This window comes from Portunus trituberculatus, chromosome 37, assembly GCF_017591435.1.
Source record: "Portunus trituberculatus isolate SZX2019 chromosome 37, ASM1759143v1, whole genome shotgun sequence".
In the NCBI taxonomy this organism is placed as follows: Eukaryota; Metazoa; Arthropoda; class Malacostraca; order Decapoda; family Portunidae; genus Portunus; species Portunus trituberculatus.
Genome location: NC_059291.1, coordinates 27,260,820 through 27,285,819, shown reverse-complemented (window position 1 = coordinate 27,285,819; position 25,000 = coordinate 27,260,820). Strand labels below are relative to the sequence as shown.

The window sequence follows — 25,000 nt, the reverse complement described above, 5'->3', positions numbered from 1 at the left end:
CCAGCAGTAGCAGCAGCAGCAGCAGCAACAACAAAAACAACATAAACAACAACAAACAACATTAATAAGGAAAGAATGCATATGTTGACTCATAGGCAAATCAATAATGAACATGAATCCATACAAAAATTAAGATATGTTCTCGCTGTGGTTATTTATTTATTTTTCTAACTTTAGTGAAATGTATCTTGAGAGTATCAGATGTAAATTGGACTATTATGAACAATAACTATTTATGTATGTATAAACTGACATAGAATGCTGTAGAGACATGACTCGGAAGAAATTAAACTCATGTTTCCTTTCCTTTCCTGGTAGTAAATTGACAACGGTGTGTAATTCACCTCGGTCGTCTGCTGGTCAGCCAGCCAGTCAAACCCCATTACGGAGCAAGCTCAGAGCTCATAGACCGATCTTCGGGTAGGACTGAGACCACATCAACACACAACACACACCGGGAAAGCGAAGCCACAACCCCTCGAATTACATCCCGTACCTATTAACTGCTAGGTGACCAGGGGCTACACATTAAGAGGCTTGCACATTTGCCTCGCCGCTTTCTGGGACTCAAACCCGGGCCTCTCGATTGTGAATCGAGCGTGCTAACCACTACTCTTCGCGGTGTGTGTGTGTGTGTGTGTGTGTGTGTGTGTGTGTGTGTGTGTGTGTGTGTGTGTGTGTGTGCAAATAAGCAAATAACTGCATCACTTTCATTAATTTTACTCGGAATTATCTATATCTGTCATCCATCAAGCATGCAAGCCGTGGGTGTGCAGTTCTCTATTCATCTGTCCTTCCGTCTCTGTCTGTTTGGAGTTCACGCCACTCACTGGCCTCTGTTTACCAGCCTGTCCCTGTCTCCAGGTGGAACACACAATTCAACACGGAAATAATTTTATTGCCCACCATTAGTTCCGGGTCGGGTCAGGGGGCGGTCAACCATGGCCCTGAACTATCAAGTGTCTGGATCTCGTGTTTGTTCTCCATTGCTCTCCCTCACACCCACACAGCGCACCTCCAAACACTTCCTCCCCTCCATTGCTGCTTTAGAATCTTCCCTCCGGTATCGGATTCCAGTCTTGAAGCGTCTTTAAACTAAGATATTCCGAAGGTTCATTTAGCCCTCTATGTTACTTTTCTCTGTGTACCCAGATCATGTTTCTCTCTCTCTCTCTCTCTCTCTCTCTCTCTCTCTCTCTCTCTCTCTCTCTCTCTCTCTCTCTCTCTCTCTCTCTCTCTCTCTCTCTCTCTCTCTCTCTCTCTCTCTCTCTCTCTCTCTCTCTCTCTCTCTCTCTCTCTCTCTCTCTCTCTCTCTCTCTCTCTCTCTCTCTCTCTCTCTCTCTCTCTCTCTCTCTCTCTCTCTCTCTCTCTCTCTCTCTCTCTCTCTCTCTCTCTCTCTCTCTCTCTCTCTCTCTCTCTCTCTCTCTCTCTCTCTCTCTCTCTCTCTCTCTCTCTCTCTCAGTTCCTATGAGATCCTCCCTCGGCCTCTATCCCTATCACCCCATCCCGAGTCGTATCAAGCCTCCACACCTATTATCCTCCCTTTATTGGTTTATCCAGATGGGTTTCCGTGGTATGGAGTAGTTCGCCCCCCCTTCTCCTCTGACTTCGACTCTTACCTTATTCCACTCCAATCCCCTTTGCCCTTTTACCCTCCCTCCCTCAACGCACCTTCCCTCTCGCCTCTCAAGCATCCAGCAGCATTTCCCTATCGCAGTCCGTGGCGGAGAACTAATACTGATACGAAAAACTTCATGTAAATGGAGATTGTCCTTTCTTTGGTTGAGGAGAAAGAGGAAGAAGAGGAGGAGGAGGAAGAAGAGGAGGAGAAGGAGCAGAAAATGGTAATTACTAATAATTATAATAATAATAATAATAATAATAATAATATTATTAATAACAAATAATGATAGTAATAATAATAATAATAATAATAATAATAATAATAATGATAATGATAATAATAATAAATTACAATAACAATAATAGTGATAAAGATAATAACGAGATAATATTGATATTGATAATATAATAATAATAATAATAATAATAATAATAATAATAACAATAATAATAACAATAATAATAATGCTAACAATAATAATAATAATAATGTTACGGCCCGCCCCTAACATACTCCACTATCATCACCACCTTCGCTTGCTACCTCGTTCGCCACCTCTCCCCCTCCCCTTCCACGTCACCGTTTCATGAACCATCCACGTCACCGTCTCATGAACCCTCCATGTCACCGTTTCATGAAGCCCCGCTACTGTCCCGAAGTTGGATTCACGCGGCCCCATTCGACTCAAGCGGAAGTGTTAAGCAAGCTCCCTGATTTCTGGAAGTCAGTCGAGGTCAAGGCCTCAACCAGTGAACACAACGCCTCTTGGACTACCGTGGGATCAACCATCACCCAGCACTTCACCACTGCGGCACCTCATAAGTATCACTTCCCCTCGTCCCGTTTTTTCCACATTGCCTCTATATAGGATTAGTATTATTGTTTATAGGATTAGTATTATTGTTAGGTATTAAGTTGGGTTCTTTATTGTTGTATTTATTTATGTGTCATATGTATATGTGTATGTCATTTTCATGTGTTTCATGTTATATATATGTGTATGTCAATTTCATTGTTATTGGGTTATTGAATAGTTTCTTAAGTGCCCCTTTGCATTTACTCACCAGTTGAACCTGCAGTGTTTTTTTTATTGTTATTGTTCACCGGCTTCCCGATGCCAATCTTACCCATTTAACCGGTGAACGTAATAATAATAATAATAACAATAATAATAGCAATAATAATAAGATCAATAATAATAATAATAATAATAATAATAATTAATAATAGTAGTAATAATAATAAGAACATCAATAATAGTAATAATAATAATAATAATAATAATAATAATAATAGTGATAAGAAGAAGAACATCAATAATAATAAGAAAATCAATAATAATAATAATAATAATAATAATAATAGTATCAATAAAAATTATAATAATAACAACAACAACGGTAATAAGTAATGTTAAAGCAAGTCAGAATTAGGAAATATAAATATCATCATCATCATCATCACCATTATTCAATATTTTTATAATTATTATTATTATTATTATTATTATTATTATTATTATTATCACCATTATTCAATATTTTTATAAATATTATTATTATTATTATTATTTTTATTATATTATTATTATCCTTATTATTATTATTATCATTATTAATATTATTATCATGATTATTATTATCATGATTATTATTATCATGATTATTATTATCATGATTATTATTATCATGATTATTACTATCATCATTAATTATTATTATTATTATTATTATTATTATTATTATTGTTTTTCTCATTATTATTATTATTATTATTATTATTATTATTATTATTATTATTATTAATAATCATTAGTATTATTATAATCATGATTATTATCATAATTATTACTATCATCATTAATTATTATTATTATAATTATTATTACTATTATTAGTAGTAGTATTAATTATTAGTATTAGTATTAGTATTATTGTTATCAATCTATTATTGTTTTCTTTATTATTATTTTTATATCACAGTTATAACAATTATAATAAATATAATAATTATTATTGTTCTACTATTACTACTTGTACTCGTAATATCATTACTGCTACTACTACAACTACTGCTATTACTACTACTTCTGCTACTACTACTACTACTACTACTACTACTACTACTACTACTACTACTACTACTACTACTACTACTACTACTACTACTACTACTAATACTACCATTACTACTATTACTACTACTACTACTACTACTACTACTACTACTACTACTACTAAAAATAATAATAATAATAATAATAATAATAATAATAATAATAATAATAATAATAATAATAATAATAATAATAATAATAATAATAATAATAATAATAACAATAATAAAAATAATAATAATTTGTGGGAAAGTGGGAAGGATACACGGGCTGTGGATGAGTACTTTACTTTCCTTGTATCCCTTCCGGACTTTCCCATATATTGTCATTCTTGCAATAATAATAACAATACCAATGATGATAATAATAATAATAATAATAATAATAATAATAATAATAATAATAATAATAATAATAATAATAATAACAACAACAATAATAACAATAATAATAACAATAATAATAATAATAAAGATAATAGCAAAAATTATAGTAATGGAATTTGACAGATGTACATATGAAGAATCTGACGAAAATAAAAGTCCAAGAAACAAACACATAATACAGAACAAGACTGCCGAGATCCAAGAGCGAAAGAGCAACAGAAGTTTTGGCTTGAAAAAGGCAAAATGAGAAGGCAATACTGAAACAACAATCATAACAACTGTCAAACGTTTTACCTTTTATCAAAATTTTCGCAAAGTAGTTATGAAGTCTGGTGTGCTTTTCTTTCCGTATTTTCGCTGGAGTTACTCTAATTCCGATGCATTCACAAGTAATCTACGCATGACAGCTGTGTAACTATCATGCGAGGTTACTGAAGTGTGCTGGACTGTAGTGATAGTTGGAAGCTCAGATAACAATAGATCTGGAATTGACACGAAAATCGCCGCGCTGCAGAGCCGGAGAACGGACCTTAAATTTCAAACCTCGAAATCTCAGCTCCTAGCCAACATGAATCTATGAAGATCACTATGAAGCAAGCTAACTGTGTTTAATTCAATGCCTGAAAGTGATATCTAAATCCATACAACTGTGTCATTCATTGTACCGCTCAGTTATAAGAGTCAAATACGAGAATTTGTATATTACCAGGTGGATGTTTAAATACAACTTTAAGCTTACAGCTGTATTTCAAACACAAAATGCAAGTTTTGTATCAATTATAAATTACTTTACATGATTTTGGCTGTCCACTTGCTCATCTCTTCACACCTGTGAGTTTACGCCTCGTCATCACTCTGTGACCGTGTGGTACCTCCTGTGGCGACACCAGGTTTGCGCTTGGCGTGGACATCACTGTTGGTGTCTTACTATCCCAACCCTTATATATGTCACAGATGTTGCACTAGCGTACTCTATATAATTTCATTAACAAAAATGCAACTTTTTTTTTTTTTTAGGAAGACTATTTACAAAGCGCGTAGGCGGGCTTTATTATTTTTTACATCATTAACGCGAAGAAATATATCGCAGTAGTCACTATCAGTCACTGCCTAGGCATTGTTTCCTACCATTCTAGTCACTATTAATCATTCATCGGTTTGTTGCAGTCACGTTAGTAATCAGGTGAGTTTAACACTTAACAGCACTCCACAGTACACTTCCACGTCACAGTGATGTCAATAACATGTCACTGTTCTTCACCAGTGTCACTATCTTTTCCCAAACTGACTATCTATATGGCACCAGATGTCATAACTGCAGTCACTGCCACCAGTTGCACGCGTCTCGGATTACGTCCCAGTTACAGCCTCTCACTCTGCCATTTTGTGTGACCTCTCATTATATTTCACTGTAGTGTTTCACATTGTACGCCTCAAGTCACCACTAGCAGTTCTTCTCCACTGTACCACTGACTTAACTTACTCCGCATACAACACTCAGCGTCACCCTACACACGTCACGGTTGGATACACCACTCACTATGTTAAATCTGTGTGCATTACACCACTCACAATGTTCACTCCTTATTCACCTCACTGTACTTCATTACTCACTGCACAGTGACATCACTAGCGACTGCATCACACACGCGCATAATATTATTTTCATGTGAGCCTCGACACAAGCTCTTCACACTTTCACTGTAAATCCATTGTTGGACAAAAAACTCTTTTAACAGCATTCACATAACAATTATAACCCCTCACTCTTGGCTGCAGCGGTATCCCTAGCACGACTGACTTGAACCGAGTGACTTGAGTGACTGTCCGTTGGCTAAACCGTTGGCCGTGTCAAATTAAGATCTACTGTTATCTGTGTTGGAAGTAATCCGTAGTACGCTACATTAAAGTTCGACTGACTGTTCACGACTGACTGCTTCATTTAATTCAGTCAAGGCGCAAATGGCAGCTCCTTGCGCTATTGCTGCTTTGCTTCTTCCAAGTGTTTTATTTAAATTTCTTCCCAGCACCTGTGCGCATACGAAAGAAAGGCTTGGAAGGGAGGGGGTGTCGGCAGTGGCAGCTGCAACACACACACACACACACACACACACACACACACACACACACACACACACACACACACACACACACACACACACACACACACACAAAACTTTTGGGTAAGGGGTCGGAATGCCAAATGGTTGGGAACCACTGCTATAGACGGACTATATCTTGTGTACAAGTGACGACTTTCCCTGCTTTCCCTATACAGTTTTGGCAAAGTGTGGAAATTCTCACACACCGCGTTTTATAGCGTAGTGGTTAGCACGCTCGACTCACGATCGAGAGGGCCCGGGTTCGAGTCCCGGAAAGCGGCGAGGCAAACGGGCAAGCCTCTTAATATGTACCCCCTGTTCACCTGGCAGCAAGTAGTTCCGGAATGTAACTCAAGGGGTTGTGGCCACGCTTTCCCGGTGTGTGGAGTGTGTGGGGTCTCAGTACTACTCGAAGATCGGTCTATGAGCTCTGAGCTTGCTCCGTAATGGGGAAGACTGGCTGGGTGACCAGCAGACGACTGTGGTGAATACACACACACACACGCACACACACACGTCAGAGACTGCAGCAGATCAATCAGTAAATTACACACACAGGTGTCTTTTTACACGTGTCTTAATACACGTATACACCTAACCTCAACACATAACTACTACTGTTACTACTACTACTACTACTGCTAGTACTACTACTACTTACAATAATAATAATAATAATAATAATAATAATAATAATAATAATAATAACAAAAGTAGTAATAATAATAATAATAATAATAATAATAATAATAAAAATAATAGTATTACAACTACTGCTACAACCACTACTAGTGCTACCATTACTACTGCTGCTAGTACTACTAATACTAATACTACTACTACTACTACTACTAATACTACTAATACTGCCATTACTACTATTACTATTACTACTACTACTACTACCACTACTACTACTACTAGTAATAATAATAATAATAATAATAATAGTATTCAATATATCAATAATAATAATAATAATAATAATAATCATGATAACAATAATAAAAATAATAATAATTTGTGGGAAAGTGGGAAGGATACACGGGCTGTGGATGAGTACTTTACTTTCCTTGTATCCCTTCCGGACTTTCCCATATATTGTCATTCTTGCAATAATGATAACAAATAGCAATGATAATAATAATTAATAATAATAATAATAATAATAATAATAATAATAATAACAACAACAATAATAACAATAATGATAACAATAATAATAATAATAATAATAATAATAATAATAATAATAATAATAATAATAATAATAACAACAATAATAACAATAATAATAACAATAATAATAATAATAAAGATAATAGCAAAAATTATAGTAATGGAATTTGACAGATGTACATATGAAGAATCTGACGAAAATAAAAGTCCAAGAAACAAACACATAATACAGAACAAGACTGCCGAGATCCAAGAGCGAAAGAGCAACAGAAGTTTTGGCTTGAAAAAGGCAAAATGAGAAGGCAATACTGAAACAACAATCATAACAACTGTCAAACGTTTTACCTTTTATCAAAATTTTCGCAAAGTAGTTATGAAGTCTGGTGTGCTTTTCTTTCCGTATTTTCGCTGGAGTTACTCTACTCCCGATGCATTCACAAGTAATCTACGCATGACAGCTGTGTAACTATCATGCGAGGTTACTGAAGTGTGCTGGACTGTAGTGATAGTTGGAAGCTCAGATAACAATAGATCTGGATTTGACACGAAAATCGCCGCGCTGCAGAGCCGGAGAACGGACCTTAAATTTCAAACCTCGAAATCTCAGCTCCTAGCCAACATGAATCTATGAAGATCACTATGAAGCAAGCTAACTGTGTTTAATTCAATGCCTGAAAGTGATATCTAAATCCATACAACCGTGTCATTCATTGTACCGCTCAGTTATAAGAGTCAAATACGAGAATTTGTATATTACCAGGTGGATGTTTAAATACAACTTTAAGCTTACAGCTGTATTTCAAACACAAAATGCAAGTTTTGTATCAATTATAAATTACTTTACATGATTTTGGCTGTCCACTTGCTCATCTCTTCACACCTGTGAGTTTACGCCTCTTGTCATCACTCTGTGACCGTGTGTTACCTCCTGTGGCGACACCAGGTTTGCGCTTGGCGTGGACATCACTGTTGGTGTCTTACTATCCCAACCCTTATATATGTCACAGATGTTGCACTAGCGTACTCTATATAATTTCATTAACAAAAATGCAACTTTTCTTTTTTTTTAGGAAGACTATTTACAAAGCGCGTAGGCGGGCTTTATTTTTTACATCATTAACGCGAAGAAATATATCGCAGTAGTTACTATCAGTCACTGCCTAGGCATTGTTTCCTACCATTCTAGTCACTATTAATCATTCATCGGTTTGTTGCAGTCACGTTAGTAATCAGGTGAGTTTAACACTTAACAGCACTCCACAGTACACTTCCACGTCACAGTGATGTCAATAACATGTCACTGTTCTTCACCAGTGTCACTATCTTTTCCCAAACTGACTATCTATATGGCACCAGATGTCATAACTGCAGTCATTGCCACCAGTTGCACGCGTCTCGGATTACGTCCCAGTTACAGCCTCTCACTCTGCCATTTTGTGTGACCTCTCATTATATTTCACTGTAGTGTTTCACATTGTACGCCTCAAGTCACCACTAGCAGTTCTTCTCCACTGTACCACTGACTTATTACTCCGCATACAACACTCAGCGTCACCCTACACACGTCACGGTTGGATACACCACTCACAATGTTAAATCTGTGTGCATTACACCACTCACAATGTTCACTCCTTATTCACCTCACTGTACTTCATTACTCACTGCACAGTGACATCACTAGCGACTGCATCACGCACGCGCATAATATTATTTTCATGTGAGCCTCGACACAAGCTCTTCACACTTTCACTGTAAATCCATTGTTGGACAAAAAACTCTTTTAACAGCATTCACATTTCACTGTTTCATTGTCTCTACAGATGTCAAAATGCCTGAACATGCACGTAACAATTATAACCCCTCACTCTTGGCTGCAGCGGTATCCCTAGCACGACTGACTTGAACCGAGTGACTTGAGTGACTGTCCGTTGGCTAAACCGTTGGCCGTGTCAAATCCAGATCTACTGTTATCTGTGTTGGAAGTAATCCGTAGTACGGTACATTAAAGTTCGACTGACTGTTCACGACTGACTGCTTCATTTAATTCAGTCAAGGCGCAAATGGCAGCTCCTTGCGCTATTGCTGCTTTGCTTCTTCCAAGTGTTTTATTTAAATTTCTTCCCAGCACCTGTGCGCATACGAAAGAAAGGCTTGGAAGGGAGGGGGTGTCGGCAGTGGCAGCTGCACACACACACACACACACACACACACACACACACACACACACACACACACACACACACACACACACACACACACACACACACACACACACACACACACACACACACACACACACACACACACACACACACACACACACACACACACACACACACACACACACACACACACACACACACACACACACACACACACACACACACACACACACACACACACACACACACACACACACACACACACACACACACACACACACACACACACACACACACACACACACACACACACACACACACACACACACACACACACACACACACACACACACACACACACACACACACACACACACACACACACACACACACACACACACACACACACACTTTTGGGTAAGGGGTCGGAATGCCAAATGGTTGGGAACCACTGCTATAGACGGACTATATCTTGTGTACAAGTGACGACTTTCCCTGCTTTCCCTATACAGTTTTGGCAAAGTGTGGAAATTCACATTCACACACACCGCGTTTTATAGCGTAGTGGTTAGCACGCTCGACTCACGATCGAGAGGGCCCGGGTTCGAGTCCCGGAAAGCGGCGAGGCAAACGGGCAAGCCTCTTAATATGTACCCCCTGTTCACCTGGCAGCAAGTAGTTACGGAATGTAACTCAAGGGGTTGTGGCCACGCTTTCCCGGTGTGTGGAGTGTGTGGGGTCTCAGTACTACTCGAAGATCGGTCTATGAGCTCTGAGCTTGCTCCGTAATGGGGAAGACTGGCTGTGTGACCAGCAGACGACTGTGGTGAATTACACACACACACACACGCACACACACACGTCAGAGACTGCAGCAGATCAATCAGTGAATTACACACACACAGGTGTCTTTTTACACGTGTCTTAATACACGTATACACCTAACCTAAACACACAACTACTACTGTTACTACTACTACTACTACTGCTATAGTACTACTACTACTAACAATAATAATAATAATAATAATAATAATAATAACAAAAGTAGTAATAATAATAATAATAATAATAATAATAATAAAAATAATAGTATTACAACTACTGCTACAACCACTACTTGTGCTACCATTACCACTGGTGCTACTACTACTACTACTACTACTGTTGCTACTACTACTACTACTACTACTACTACTACTACTACTACTACTACTGCCAGTACTACTACTACTATTATTACTACTACTGCTACTATAAGTACTACTACACTTATTCTACTACTACTACTACTTCTACTACTATTACTACGTACTAATCAGGTTAACCTTTTCAGTGAATGGACGCTAGTGGCGAGTGACGTGATGGTAGCTAAGACCAGGGTGTTCCCGGTGGGTCGCGACCTCCTGGGGGCTTCGCGAAGCCTTGGCAGGGGGTCGCGTAGCCTTGCCAGAAGTAGCTTGGGATAATGCTAATTTCATCTCAATTACATGTTTTATGCTCTAACATTTTTTTTTTTTTTTTTTTTTGGTGCAAAACAAAACGTGTGCTACATTAGTTCAATGTCATTAGGTGATATTATAGATGTAAGTATGTGTGCCTGTGATAGTAAGCCATAAGGTGGGGGTCACAAGGGTTTCAAACTTTTAGGTAAGGGGTCGCGAGTGCCAAAAGGTTTGGAACCACTGCTATAGACGGACTATAGTTTGTGTAGAGACTGTCCCTGCTTTCCCTATACAGTTTTGGCAAAGTGTGGAAATTCTCTTGTCCTCGAGGCTTTTGTTGTGAGAGTCTCAGAGGTGGAGGCTGAGTTTCATCCAAGAATATCGGAGGTGCAGGAGTTTCAAGTGAGAACTCAGCCGCCTCAGATGGTATTGCGCTACGATTTATCGAAAACTCACTCCCAGTTACTAATCGTATATTACTACGATCATAAAGACATGAACAGTTACAGGAAGGTCCCCCACCATATGGAAACAGGCCACCGTCATAACAATCTTTAAAAATGGAGACAAGAATGATGCAAGAAATTATTGCCCAATATCGCTGCTACCCATTTTCTCAAAAATTATCGGAAAAATTGTGGTCCAACAACTATCTGCCGTCCTTGAGACCAACAAACACCTCTCCAATACTCAATTCGGCTTCAGGCAAAAATTATTCACAGATACAGCCCTAACTACTCTTACAAATAAACTTTACAATAACACTGTGTTAGAGGAAAAGAACATATCTCTGCTGACACTGTGCGATCTATCGAAAGCTTTCGATATTGTAAATCATAATATTTTAAATAGAAAACTAACGAGGGCGATACATTTTGGTTCTAAGACTATTTAGATAACAGAAAGCAGAAAGCAAAAATGAATAACACCACGTCCATAACTGCACTCATCAAGTAGAGAGTCCCCCAGTGATGAATATTAGACTTGATTCTTTTCACCATTTGTCAATGACCTGGCTGAGGATTTACACGGATGTGAGGTTATACATTATGCAGAGGATACGCAGTTCGTAGTTCTATTTTATAGTTATTCGTTTACTTTGCCTTCTGTATTTCAAGTTTATACACGTTAAATCGACCACCATAATATGAAACATAAATAGCACACACACACACACACACACACACACACACACACACACACACACACACACACACACACACACACAACTGACTCACATAGCGAGAATGAACAAGTTCGGGGACCAACTGATTTGGGGACCAACTGTCACACACACACACACACACACACACACACACACACACACACACACACACACACACACACACACACACACACACACACACACACACCGCGTAATGTAATGGTTAGCACGCTCGGCTCACAACCGAGAGGGCCAGGATTCGAGTCCCTGGAAGCGGCGAGGCAAATGGGCAAGCCTGTGAATGTGTAGGCCCTGTTCACCTAGCAGTAAATAGGTACGAGATGTAACTCGAGGGGTTGTGGCCTCGCTTTCCCGGTGTGTGGAGTGTGTTGTGGTCTCAGCTCTGAGTTCGCTCCGTAACGGGGAAGGCTGGCTGGGGGACCAGCAAACGACCGTGGTGGTGGTGATGGTGGTGGTGGTGGTGGTGAATTACACACACACACACACACACACACACACACACACACACACACACACACACACACACACACACACACACAGAGTTCCACAGTGTTTATATTCCACCTGCATACACATCATGAAGCATTTGTTTATTTTATTTATGTCATAAACACGCACACACACACACACACACACACACACACACACACACACACACACACACACACACACACACACACACAGAGTTTTGCACACACACACACACACACACACACACACACACACACACACACACACACACAGAGTTTTGCATCACTTCCGTTCTCTCTCATTCTTATGTCTAACTGAAGAGGGTAACTTGTGCAATCTGTGGCGGTGGGTGAAAGTTATGGCGAACAGTGGTGAGTGGTCGAGCTTATGGGCTGATGGTGGCGATGGTCCCTTAATCCCTTAGTCAGGTTACAGAAAGAAAGAATTACAAAGGATATGAAACAATGTCAAACCCCTGAAGTTCTAATTTGTGATGGATCTATGCTTGTTCCAGTCTCTTACCTCACCTGCAGCGCTTCTCCTCTCTCCTACCTGTCCATGATCCATCCTCAAATATGTTCCCTACGCTTTCTAGTGTCTTTCCTTCATCCTTTCTCCAACCCTATTCAGTCTCTCTCTCATCTTCCCACCTAACCTAACATAACCTAATCTTCCGCTCCAAAACTTCAGCTTTCCTTATCGCTCCACATCTTTTTTATCTTCCCACCTAATCTAACCCTTATTCTTTCGCCAGGGATTGGTTTCCATCTCTCCAGGTCGATCTTTGCACCTTAGCTAACCAAAGCTCCTACGAGAATCTTCACTGTCTTAGTTTTCCACCCCTTCATCCCGCCCTGTCCCTCTTCCCACCTCCCAGAAGATATTAAAGGGAGTTAGCGAAGAGTTTGATGCTGTGTTGTGATTGAGTAAATTGGTTTTAGATTAGCCAATGAGGACTCCTTAATCGGACTTCCACGTTCGCAATTTAGGCTCCGATTATCGTTTCCTCCAGCCAGCAAGAGGGTCTCAAAGTCCCGGAATACAATATTTAAGCGGATCGAAACCTCTATATGAGAGATTCTGAAGACTTTAAAGAGGTAGAAGTTCGTGTTCGAGTGTACATGGCAAGGTTTGTTGTTAAGATCGTGGCTGTAACGGCTGCGATTACGTGATGCACCGTGTTGAACCCCTGATAGGACCACCACCACCACCACCACCACCACCACCACCTACAGCATTGCAATATCTATGATAATGATGATAATAATGACGATGATAATTATAATGACAATAATAATATTCATGATAACGATAATAATAGCAATAATGATAATGATAATAGCAATACTGAAACACACAAAACACACTTCCTACTTATGTAACGTGTAATGCTACGAATGACGAAACTCTGTCACTCCAAACAAACATCACTCACAACAACTCAGCGACTGCAAAAAACAAACTCACTTTCGTATGCTTTTATCGATCAAACCAACGTCGCATCTCACCCTTTCCTCCTTCCTCCTATACGAACATACAAACTACTTGTAAACTTTACATTTTGTTCCCTTCCTTTCCACATCAGGTACACGTGCATCCTCTTCTTCCCCTTGTAAACCATCACTCATTCTCACACCTCACCTAATTCACCGTCTCCTGTGGTTCCCTCTCCCTCAAACAGCAGCTCCCCTTCCTTCCGCAGTACCTCTCTCTCCACTGCTCCTAATAGTCCAGCCTCACCTCTCCCCACAGCATACCAGCAGTGGCCGCCTGGAGCGACTCACTATTCATCAAGATACTCAGCCACATGTAAACACTGCCAGGATGAGGCCTCTGCGTTTGGTCCTCTGAGTTCTCCCTCCCTCTACTACCAACAGTCACCACCACCACCATCTCCACTACCACCACTAAGCCAGTCACAGTTATCTTACCACTAGTCAGTCAGAATCCCATGCTTGTTTATTTATTCTCTCTCTCTCTCTCTCTCTCTCTCTCTCTCTCTCTCTCTCTCTCTCTCTCTCTCTCTCTCTCTCTCTCTCTCTCTCTCTCTCTCTCTCTCTCTCTCTCTCTCTCTCTCTCTCTCTCTCTCTCTCTCTCTCTCTCTCTCTCTCTCTCTCTCTCTCTCTCTCTCTCTCTCTCTCTCTCTCTCTCTCTCTCTCTCTCTCTCTCTCTCTCTCTCTCTCTCTCTCTCTCTCTCTCTCTCTCTCTCTCTCTCTCTCTCTCTCTCTCTCTCTCTCTCTCTCTCTCTCTCTCTCTCTCTCTCTCTCTCTCTCTCTCTCTCTCTCTCTCTCTCTCTCTCTCTCTCTCTCTCTCTCTCTCTCTCTCTCTCTCTCTCTCTCTCTCTGCCCCTAAGGCGCGTCCCATTATGAAGAGTATCGTAGGGGGTCGAGAGTTTCCCAAGTCATTTGTCTCTCTATTCAAAGCTTTGTTTACAACCAACCCACCAATACTGTTTACTCTCTCTCTCTCTCTCTCTATCTCTATCTCTCTCTCTCTCTCTCTCTCTCTCTCTCTCTCTCTCTCTCTCTCTCTTGTTGTGTTAAGAGTTATAAAGAAGAGGAAGAGCAAAAAAGAACCATTAATGTGAATCTTTATATCAGTGGACACCAAGTCTTCCCCTTTTTCCCCATTTTCTCCTCAGTGGGTAGGCCATTTTTTATAATGAACCCTTGATACACTTCTTGTGGGGGTTTGGTTTGATGTTATTTCGTTTAGTAAACCTTCATAAGGAAACTCACGTAGGCATAATGAACAGCAGAAATTACGTGAGAGAGAGAGAGAGAGAGAGAGAGAGAGAGAGAGAGAGAGAGAGAGAGAGAGAGAGAGAGAGAGAGAGAGAGAGAGAGAGAGAGTCAATCAGTCTATCACCAAGCCAGTCAGTCAACTTAGAGTCAGCCAACCAGGGAGTTAGTCAGCCATCCGCCCCGGCTACTTCTATATATCTAAGATGAATCCCTTCTAATTTCCCTCCACCCCTCCCCCAACCATTCACCTGGCAGCGACCCCCACACCTGCTAATGAGGAGACATGACGGGCCTTAATCCTCCTGACACCTAAATGAATACACATCGCCCAACGTTACGCCACCGCGGGACTAACCACGCCTCATCTCCCCTCACTATTACAACCCCACCCTGCCCTGCTCTGTTCTGTTCTGCCTCGCCCAGCCCCACCCCGCTAAGACCCGCCCCTCTCACAAATTTCTAATACAAGTTCAACGTTTCCTCCACGCCCACCTTGCCTCTCCCGTCTTATCGTGTCAGAATATGGGCGTGGTCTGGTAATGGGCGTGTATGAAGGTCTCTCTCTCTCTCTCTCTCTCTCTCTCTCTCTCTCTCTCTCTCTCTCTCTCTCTCTCTCTCTCTCTCTCTCTCTCTCTCTCTCTCTCTCTCTCTCTCTCTCTCTCTCTCTCTCTCTCTCTCTCTCTCTCTCTCTCTCTCTCTCTCTCTCTCTCTCTCTCTCTCTCTCTCTCTCTCTCCACATATGGCGTTGCCCATAGAATCGGTGTTTACTTAGTACCAGAGTAACCTTTCCTTTCTTACATTTCCTCTTTTACTCGCTTCCCTTTTCCCTTCCTTCATTCCTCCTTTCCGTCTCCACTTAGCCTTATACATAGTTATTTGGATTGTGACAAGGAAAAAAAGAAAATATTATTAAGGTGATAAGAAATTAAAATTTTAAATCAGAAACAACAAAGGGAGAATCATTTATCGTAGGGGGATGAACAAAAGGAGTGTGGAGAGCATAGTGATGGTTACACAATACAACAATCAAAACTGTCTCGTCATGGAAATACGAAGAGAGGAAAGGGGGGGAAAGGTGACAATATAGAGCGTTGACTATAGCAGAATAGAGCAAGGATGATGAAATGAGTGGGTTTCTTTTAATGATAACGAGACGGATAAAGATGAAAACAACTTACAGCAGAGATGATCAAACGACTGCCTTTCGCCACATCGAGAAGAACTTGAGAGAAAGCGACAACGTGGAGCAAACATGATTTAACGTGTGCACCCTTTCCTCATAAACCAAAGGACAAAAATTATGACTACAACGTAAACTACCGCAAGTGAAAAGGGCCAATTGCACTAAATCACCACAGAGAACCATTAACGATAACTTTGTGGCGAGAGATAACGCGTGGCCGGAACACAGGCGGGAGGAAGATAGTGGGCGCCCTGCTGATACAGACTCCTGCCGGCAGTATCTCGGCACCTGATAGAATGGCGATATTCATTGGCTCATTATTGCCCCTGAATCCACGGCAAGCAGGTGTTGGAACGACCATATCTGCATCGGTTGTTACTCTCTGCTTGTTTATGTCAGACGTTTGGGCTACTTATCGATCTGGTCGGGGTGGTGGTGGTGATGGATGGTGATGTAATTGGTGCTCGGGAATGGTGGTTAGTGGTGGTGTGGAATAATAGTGGTGGTGAAGAACAGTAGTGGAATGTAAGATGGTGGTGGTGATGGTGGTGGTGATGGTGGTGGTGGTAACTGGGAGTCCTGGTATTAATATGTATCTGGGGATAGTAAAATGAAACAAATAAATGAATACGTAAATGAACAAAATAGAATAAATTAGAAAGTAAACATTCAGTACAATAATTCGACTTCTATAGTATGAATGAAAAAAAAAACACGTAAATAAAACAATAGGATAAAAATAAAAAAATAAATAAAAAACACATCATTCCTGTATTAAACCACATCAATCTATATTTCCACCATTTAATCAATCAATGAATCTATCTGACTATCTATCTATCTGTCTATCCAATCACTTTCGCATCCTATTCTCCATGTGGCTTCAACTGATGTGGGTTTCTAGCCAGCATCATCTTCTTTCCTCTTTCCTCCCATCCCCATCCCCTCTCACTTCATTTCTCTATCTTTCTTTCAAAACTTTCTTATCTCACTCAGTTCCTGATCTTTTTTCTTCGTATTTTTTTTGCAAGTTCAACTAAAATCGTAAAGAAATAATATTCCCATCACGAATCCACGATTGAGAAAAGGAGAGGAGGAAGAGGAGGAGGAGGAGAAGGAGAAGGAGAAGGAGAAGGAGAAGGAGAAGGAGAAGGAGGAGGAGGAGGAGGAGAAGGAGGAGAAAAAGGAGGAGAAAAAACGTAGTGCAAAATTGAAAAAAAAAATTAAAAAATGTTACTTATTATTACTTATTCCTTTGTTTTGGTCGTTTTTATATGAAGCTTTATAAACTAAACCAAACTCTCTCTCTCTCTCTCTCTCTCTCTCTCTCTCTCTCTCTCTCTCTCTCTCTCTCTCTCTCTCTCTCTCTCTCTCTCTCTCTCTCTCTCTCTCTCTCTCTCTCTCTCTCTCTCTCTCTCTCTCTCTCTTTATTATCACATTCTTAGGATCTCTTCTTCCTCGTCACTTTCTTTCCTTTATTTATCTGTTTTCCTTTATTTCCAATTCTTTATTCTAATTCCTCCGACGGTCTTCTCTTCTCAAATATTACTTCCTCGCTTCTATTTTTTTCCTCCCCTTTCTCCTCCTTCTTTACCTCCTCCTTCTCCACCTCCTTAAGAAAATCTGGAGATATACTGGAGGCGCGTGAGAGAAATGAAGGAAAACTAAGTGGCCACATGACCTCTCTCTCTCTCTCTCTCTCTCTCTCTCTCTCTCTCTCTCTCTCTCTCTCTCTCTCTCTCTCTCTCTCTCTCTTTATTATCACATTCTTGGGATCTCTTCTTCCTCGTCACTTTCTTACCTCTATTTATCTGCTTTCCTTTATTTCCAATTATTTATTCTAATTTCTCTCGACTCACAATCGAGAGGGTCCGGGTTCGAGTCCCGGAGGCGGCGAGGCAAATGGGCAAGCCTCTTAATGTGTAGCCCCTGTTCACCTAGCAGTAAATAGGTACGGGATGTAACTCGAGGGGTTGTGGCCTCGCTTTCCCGGTGTGTGTTGTGTGTTGTGGTCTGTCCTACCCGAAGATCGGTCTATGAGCTCTGAGCTCGCTCCGTGATGGGGAAGACTGGTTGGGTGATCAGCAGACGACCGAGGTGAATTACACACACACACACACACACACACACACACACACACACACACACACACACACACATACACACACACACGGCCCGGTAGCTCAGTGGTTAGAGCGCTGGCTTCACAAGCCAGATGACCGGGGTTCGATTCCCCGGCCGGATGGAGATATTTGTTTGTGTCTCCTTTCACGTGTAGCCCCTGTTCACCTAGCAGTGAGTAGGTACGGGATGTAAATCGAGGAGTTGTGACCTTGCTGTCCCGGTGTGTGGTGTGTGCCTGGTCTCAGACCTATCCCAAGATCGGAAATAATGAGCTCTGAGCTCGTTCCGTAGGGTAACGTCTGACTGTCTCGTCAGAGACTGCAGCAGATCAAACAGTGAATTACACACACACACACACACACACACACACACACACACACACACACACACACACACACACACACACATTAAATCCAACTTCTGAACCACTTCTCTCTCTTCTTTCCTGCCTTGATTTGGTCACTGGAGAGAGAGAGAGAGAGAGAGAGAGAGAGAGAGAGAGAGAGAGAGAGAGAGAGAGAGAGAGAGAGAGAGAGAGAGAGAGAGAGAGAGAGAATCAGGATAAGAAAAAGACGCATATGGGATTTTTTTCATTAATTACGAAAAATAAAGAGAAAAAGAGAAAGAGGAGGTGGACTTTGGAAGATCGCGTTAGGAATAAAGATTAAAGATAAACTTTCATAGTTGGGTCAGATCTAAGTTAAATAAAATCAAAGGACGTCTCTCTCTCTCTCTCTCTCTCTCTCTCTCTCTCTCTCTCTCTCTCTCTCTCTCTCTCTCTCTCTCTCTCTCTCTCTCTCTCCTTAAATCCGCCAAGTATCAGCGCTGTCTTGCCTTTATTTGACACTTTCTCTCCTATTTCTCTTGTCTTCACTCCTCTGTTTCCTTCTCCTTTCTCTGCTGCTATTTCCCTGCTTTCGTGTCGCTTCACCTCTTTGCCATCGACGTACCTTTTTTTCATTTTCCTGTCTCGTATTCTTCTCTACTTTCTTCTTGTTTTCTGTTTTATGTGTTTCTCATTTTTCCGTTTTTTTCTTTTTTTTTCTTTTATCAACTAATAATGTTTTATCTCATTCTGTCCTGTATCTCTTCCACTCTACTTTTTCTTCATTTTCATTTCCTCTTCCCTCTTCCAATATTTCATCTCCTTTCATTTCGTCCCCTCTCTTCCCCATTTTTTCTCTCCTTTTTTCCTTCATGCTGTAATACTTCTTATCATCCACTCTCCTTTTCGAGTTTTCTGTTCTTTTCTTTCGTAGGCATGCATTCTTTGACTTTTTATAGGTTTGTTTCCCTCCCACATCTCCAAACACAAGTAGTGGATAAATTACGTCTATCAATATACTGAGCATTCGTCTCCAGGAAAAAAAAAATACATAACAGATGGAGAGCAACTAAGAAAAAATAAGGAAAGAATTTGAAAAGATGCGAGAAAATGAACTTAAGACACAGAGAAAGAGAAAAAGAACATGTAACAGAAGAAACACAGATAGAGAGAGAGAGAGAGAGAGAGAGAGAGAGAGAGAGAGAGAGAGAGCAGAAAAGATACCTAAGAGAATGCCAACGAAGCCTAAATAGTGTTGCCAAATGCAGATGAGCGTTCAACCCTCCACACGCCTAATGGTCTGCAGCTGTGTGTGAAGTGTCCTCGAGGTGGCGGTCTGGCAACGCTTGTACTGTGGAGAAGATGAAGGGAAGGACGGGGAAAGAGAAAGAGAAACTCGTTTAAAGGGGGGAAAGAAATAGAGTAAGGAAAAGGACAAGGAAGAGATTAGAGTAGGTAAGAAGAAGGAACAGTTTGAAAATAGGGTAATAAATGAAAAGAAAGGGTGGGAGAGGAAAGACAAGAAAAGAAGGGTGACATAATAAGTAAGGAAGACAAAAAGGGACGCAATAATAATCAAGAACGGAAATTAAGAAAAGAGAGAGAGAGAGAGAGAGAGAGAGAGAGAGAGAGAGAGAGAGAGAGAGAGAGAGAGAGAGAGAGAGAGAGAGAGAGCATGTACGTTAGATAATTAAACTATGTAGTAAGTAATATTAAGTAGGTACATAAGTAGAATTAGTAGGAACAGGGAGACAGAGCAAACAAGTAAGGTAGACAGTGAGGGAGAGTCAGTAAGGCAAGTAGGTGAATGGATAGGTAAAGTAGGGCAGAGTAGGTTAAATCAATTAAATCAACGTCTCCAATCAAAACTGCTGTCCTGAGCCGTGGATTTACTTATTTATTCATTTCATTTTATCAATTTATTTTATTTACTTTATATTTTTGCGTAAAGGCAGAATTCCTCATCCTTTGTCTGTACAGCAGGATACTATAACTATACAACATGATGAAATGCCAATTCAAGCATAAAAGGTAACTATATACTTTTTGTTCAAATGACTGATTGGGAACATGTTATTTTTTTTCTTTTTCATCTAATTTTCTATTTTTTCTTTATCGAAATATATTGATTTATTCCTTCATCTTTTTAAAATATAAAAAGATATATATTTCCTGTTCCTTGTCTCTTCTTTCACGTTCCCTTTAAATTCCTTTTCAGCAATTGCTTTATCCCAAAACCTGCTCATAACAAACCATCTTTTATTTCTTCCTCCGTCATTTATCCTTTCTACTCTCCACTCCTACTCTCCTCTAGTCCCAACACACAATCAACATTCCTCTTTCACTGCCTCCTTCCTTCTCTCACTCCCTCCCAGACTGAAGAAGCGCCAGACAAAAATCGTTCCCAGTTAATTATAACAACGTAAACACACTTGACAGGTCTCGTTTATACGATTTAGACACAGAACCAATTTTCTTTCTATCTGTCTTATTCAGGCCGCTATGCCGGGTTACTTACCACATTATGCAAATCGATCTCACCCTGCTTCACTCCTCTTTCCAGATTGGTTGAGACTTGCTTCACCCTACAACCTAACACTGCTCTCTCGTGTGTGTGTGTGTGTGTGTGTGTGTGTGTGTGTGTGTGTGTGTGTGTGTGTGTGTGTGTGTGTGTGTTTTGGGCTCTGTATCTCGCTGCCTAGTTAATTGTTACTATATCTTGTTCGTTATTCCTTTTGTATTCTTGCGTTGGTTGTATCCTTTCATCAGGAGTTTATCGGCTTCATGTTGCCATTGTACTATTGTGTGCAACGCTTGGATATATATACATGTAATTTCGTCATAGCTACGGTTTATATGAAGACTGCAAAGATGCGCTCTTTCTCCCTCTCCCTCTCCTCTCCTCTCTCTCTCTCTCTCTCTCTCTCTCTCTCTTGGAAGTCACTATTTGCAAGCCATTCCATCCTCAACAGATACTGATTGTTCTTAGCGCCATAAGCGATTCATATGGCGCTGAACATAAGACTGAAACAACAATAACTATAACACTGCGAGTCAGAACACACACACACTTCCACCACTCGGCAGTTAACCCTCTTCGCACACACTGAACTATTTCTTACGACCCTGATGCATTGTGGGAGGATGACACGAGTGAGAAGAAAATGAATAAGTGAAACAAAAAAAAAAAAACATAAAACTTCCCTTGAGGCCAACACGCACCCACTGCAAGGCTGGCATCAGGACCTCATGTCACCACTCCTGCAAGGTCTGCAAAGTTGTCCCAAAGTTCCCGCTCAGCACCTGCGTCTCCAGCGTGGACCACCTGCCGCAGCCTTCCTTCCTACACCACAGCACAGCGCAGCATAATTCTCAACAATACAACGCAAGACACTGCTGCAAAAATCGCCTTCCAACACAGCATTCGCAGCAACTTCTTTTTCCCCATGACACAGCAGTCACCACACCTTCATACTTCAAGAAACCTATTCAGAACACAGCACTATATAGTTTTACCCGCTGCTTTCTCACAGCACAGCAGCGCCATCACTTGCCTCCTTAAAAAAACCCAGCACTCATAGCCCCTGAAGCCTAATAAACACACTCACAGCATACAAAACAGCACATCACAACCTCTACAGCAGTTACCAAATAACACATTGCATTACAGCACAACTAATTTTCCCTATACACATTTCCCTTCGTTATTCCCAGTCCCCGTTTCACCATCCTCCGATCCTAGTGCCACGATAACCCTTACCCCTCCACTCTCCCTCCCCGTGACTCCTTCCCCTCTAGCCGCGTTCCTACACACGACCCCAGCGCTGGTCAGACAGGAAGAAATCTCACACGGAAAATTGCTCAATTCATTCTTTTTATCCCTGTCAACACAAAGATTCGGAGAGGACCGCTCACTCCTGCCACTCTGTTTCGCTCGCCCGGTGGCTGCGACCCAGAGAAAAGAGGGAGAGATGGAGGAAACTTTGTGATAACCCCGCTGGAGGAAGGGAGAGACTCGGGACGGCCCACCACGAACTCCAACCTTTCTCGCTTATCTGTCGCGGGTCTTCGGGAGGGAGGGAGTCACAGATGTCAGATGTTTTGATTGTCACGCCGCCAGAAAATAAGTATAGGAACAAAACTCACTAGCGGGGCAAACAGACTTTGCGGCATGTGAGGATATATTACGTGTGTGTGTGTGTGTGTGTGTGTGTGTGTGTGTGTGTGTGTGTGTGTGTGTGTGTGCATCTTTCCGCCACACGGCCCCCTCTCTCTCTCTCTCTCTCTCTCTCTCTCTCTCTCTCTCTCTCTCTCTCTCTGCCAACACACCACGTATTCTGACGAGGGCAAATACCAACAAGACAGCCACGGTGACAACAAGGGGATGCCACCACGCCTCCCTTCAGACTCACTCCGCTGCTCAGTGACCTCCAATTACATGCAATGCCCACCATGAAGACAGCGTCGCGACACACAGGAAATGAGCGGCCAGATTTGAGAGAAGCAGCGAGGACAGGAAAGAAGATGAGAGCGAGGACGATTCCTTCATACATCAAGCACGATAAAGTAAGAGGACAAGGCTCCTCTCTCTCTCTCTCTCTCTCTCTCTCTCTCTCTCTCTCTCTCTCTCTCTCTCTCTCTCTCTCTCTCGTAGTAGTAGTAGTAGTAGTAGTAGTAGTAGTAGTAGTAACAACGACGACAACAACAACAACAATAACAACAAATAAACAACCATACTGCACATACATACATACATACATACATGATACCTAGCCTCATCTTACACCCCACTTCTTTCCTTCCTTCACTCACATCTATTCTTTCCAAAATTCAAAACACACACACACACACACACACACACACACACACACACACACACACACACACACATGTAGCCCCTGTTCACCTAGCAGTGAGTAGGTACGGGATGTAAATCGAGGAGTTGTGACCTTGTTGTCCCGGTGTGTGGTGTGTGCCTGGTCTCAGGCCTATCCGAAGATCGGAAACAATGAGCTCTGAGCTCGCTCCGTAGGGTAACGTCTGGCTGTCTCGTCAGAGACTGCAGCAGATCAAACAGTGAAACACACACACAAACACACACACACACACACACACACACACACACACACACACACACACACACACACACACACACACACACACACTCCTCATAAGCTTACCTATTTTTCCTTTATCCTTGCCGTCCTCCTCTTCAAACCCTGTAGCTGTGTCCCATCACCTCTCATCCCCCACCACATACACCCTCACCCTTCCTCACAGTAACCGTACGTGAGTGGAGACGACATCGCATCCTCTCCGCCGCGCCAATGAATGAATAATGAACGGTCTCGGGTCTTGCTTGGTACCCTTCACGCTCCAGTCCTTGGCTTAATTACTTTATTTGATGTGCAGAAAACGGGAGAAAGGGAGGGAAGTAGCATGAGAGGAACGGAGGGTAAGGGAGGAGTAAAGGGAAAGAGGGGCGGGAAATATGGTTAAGGGAAGGGCAAGGAAAGGATGGTTATGGGGTTATGGGGTTAAGGGGATGAATGGGGAAGGAGAGCGCAGGTAATTAAGCGAGGAACAGTTAGTTATGGAGGTCGTTATGAGTTGCTAAATTAGGACTGTGTTGCGATGGAGGTCGTGGTGGTGGTTGTGTAGGTAGGTAATGTCTACAGTACTTGTTGTTTTCTCTCTCTCTCTTCTCTCTCTCTCTTCTCTCTCTCTCTCTCTCTCTCTCTCTCTCTCTCTCTCTCTCTCTCTCTCTCTCTCTCTCTCTCTCTCTGACCTGCTTTAGACTTTTATTCTTGACCTTTTTGTTCGTTGTTGTTTTAATTTTTGATCGCCGATGAACCCAAGGGTTTGGACTCAACGATCTGAAGAAGAACAAAAAACAAGATCAAGAAGAACAAGAAGAACAAGAAGAAAAAAGAAATAGAAGAAGAAGAAGAAG

The 25,000-nt window shown here is 41.3% G+C and overlaps 1 protein-coding gene across 8 annotated transcripts in view; it reads right to left on the bottom strand.

The window, feature by feature from the left end:
- Positions 1-25,000, bottom strand: part of LOC123514083 (carbohydrate sulfotransferase 11-like) — a 273,163-nt gene that overhangs the window by 12,211 nt on the left and 235,952 nt on the right. The window contains exon 1 of one of the 8 annotated variants that reach the window (XM_045271695.1): positions 4,421-4,590. The exons of 6 other annotated variants lie outside the window; for them this stretch is intronic. The gene's annotated coding sequence lies outside the window, so the exon portion shown is untranslated. Of the gene's footprint in view, positions 1-4,420; positions 4,591-25,000 lie in introns of those variants that run through there. One more of the 8 variants, XM_045271693.1, reaches the window with a different exon arrangement.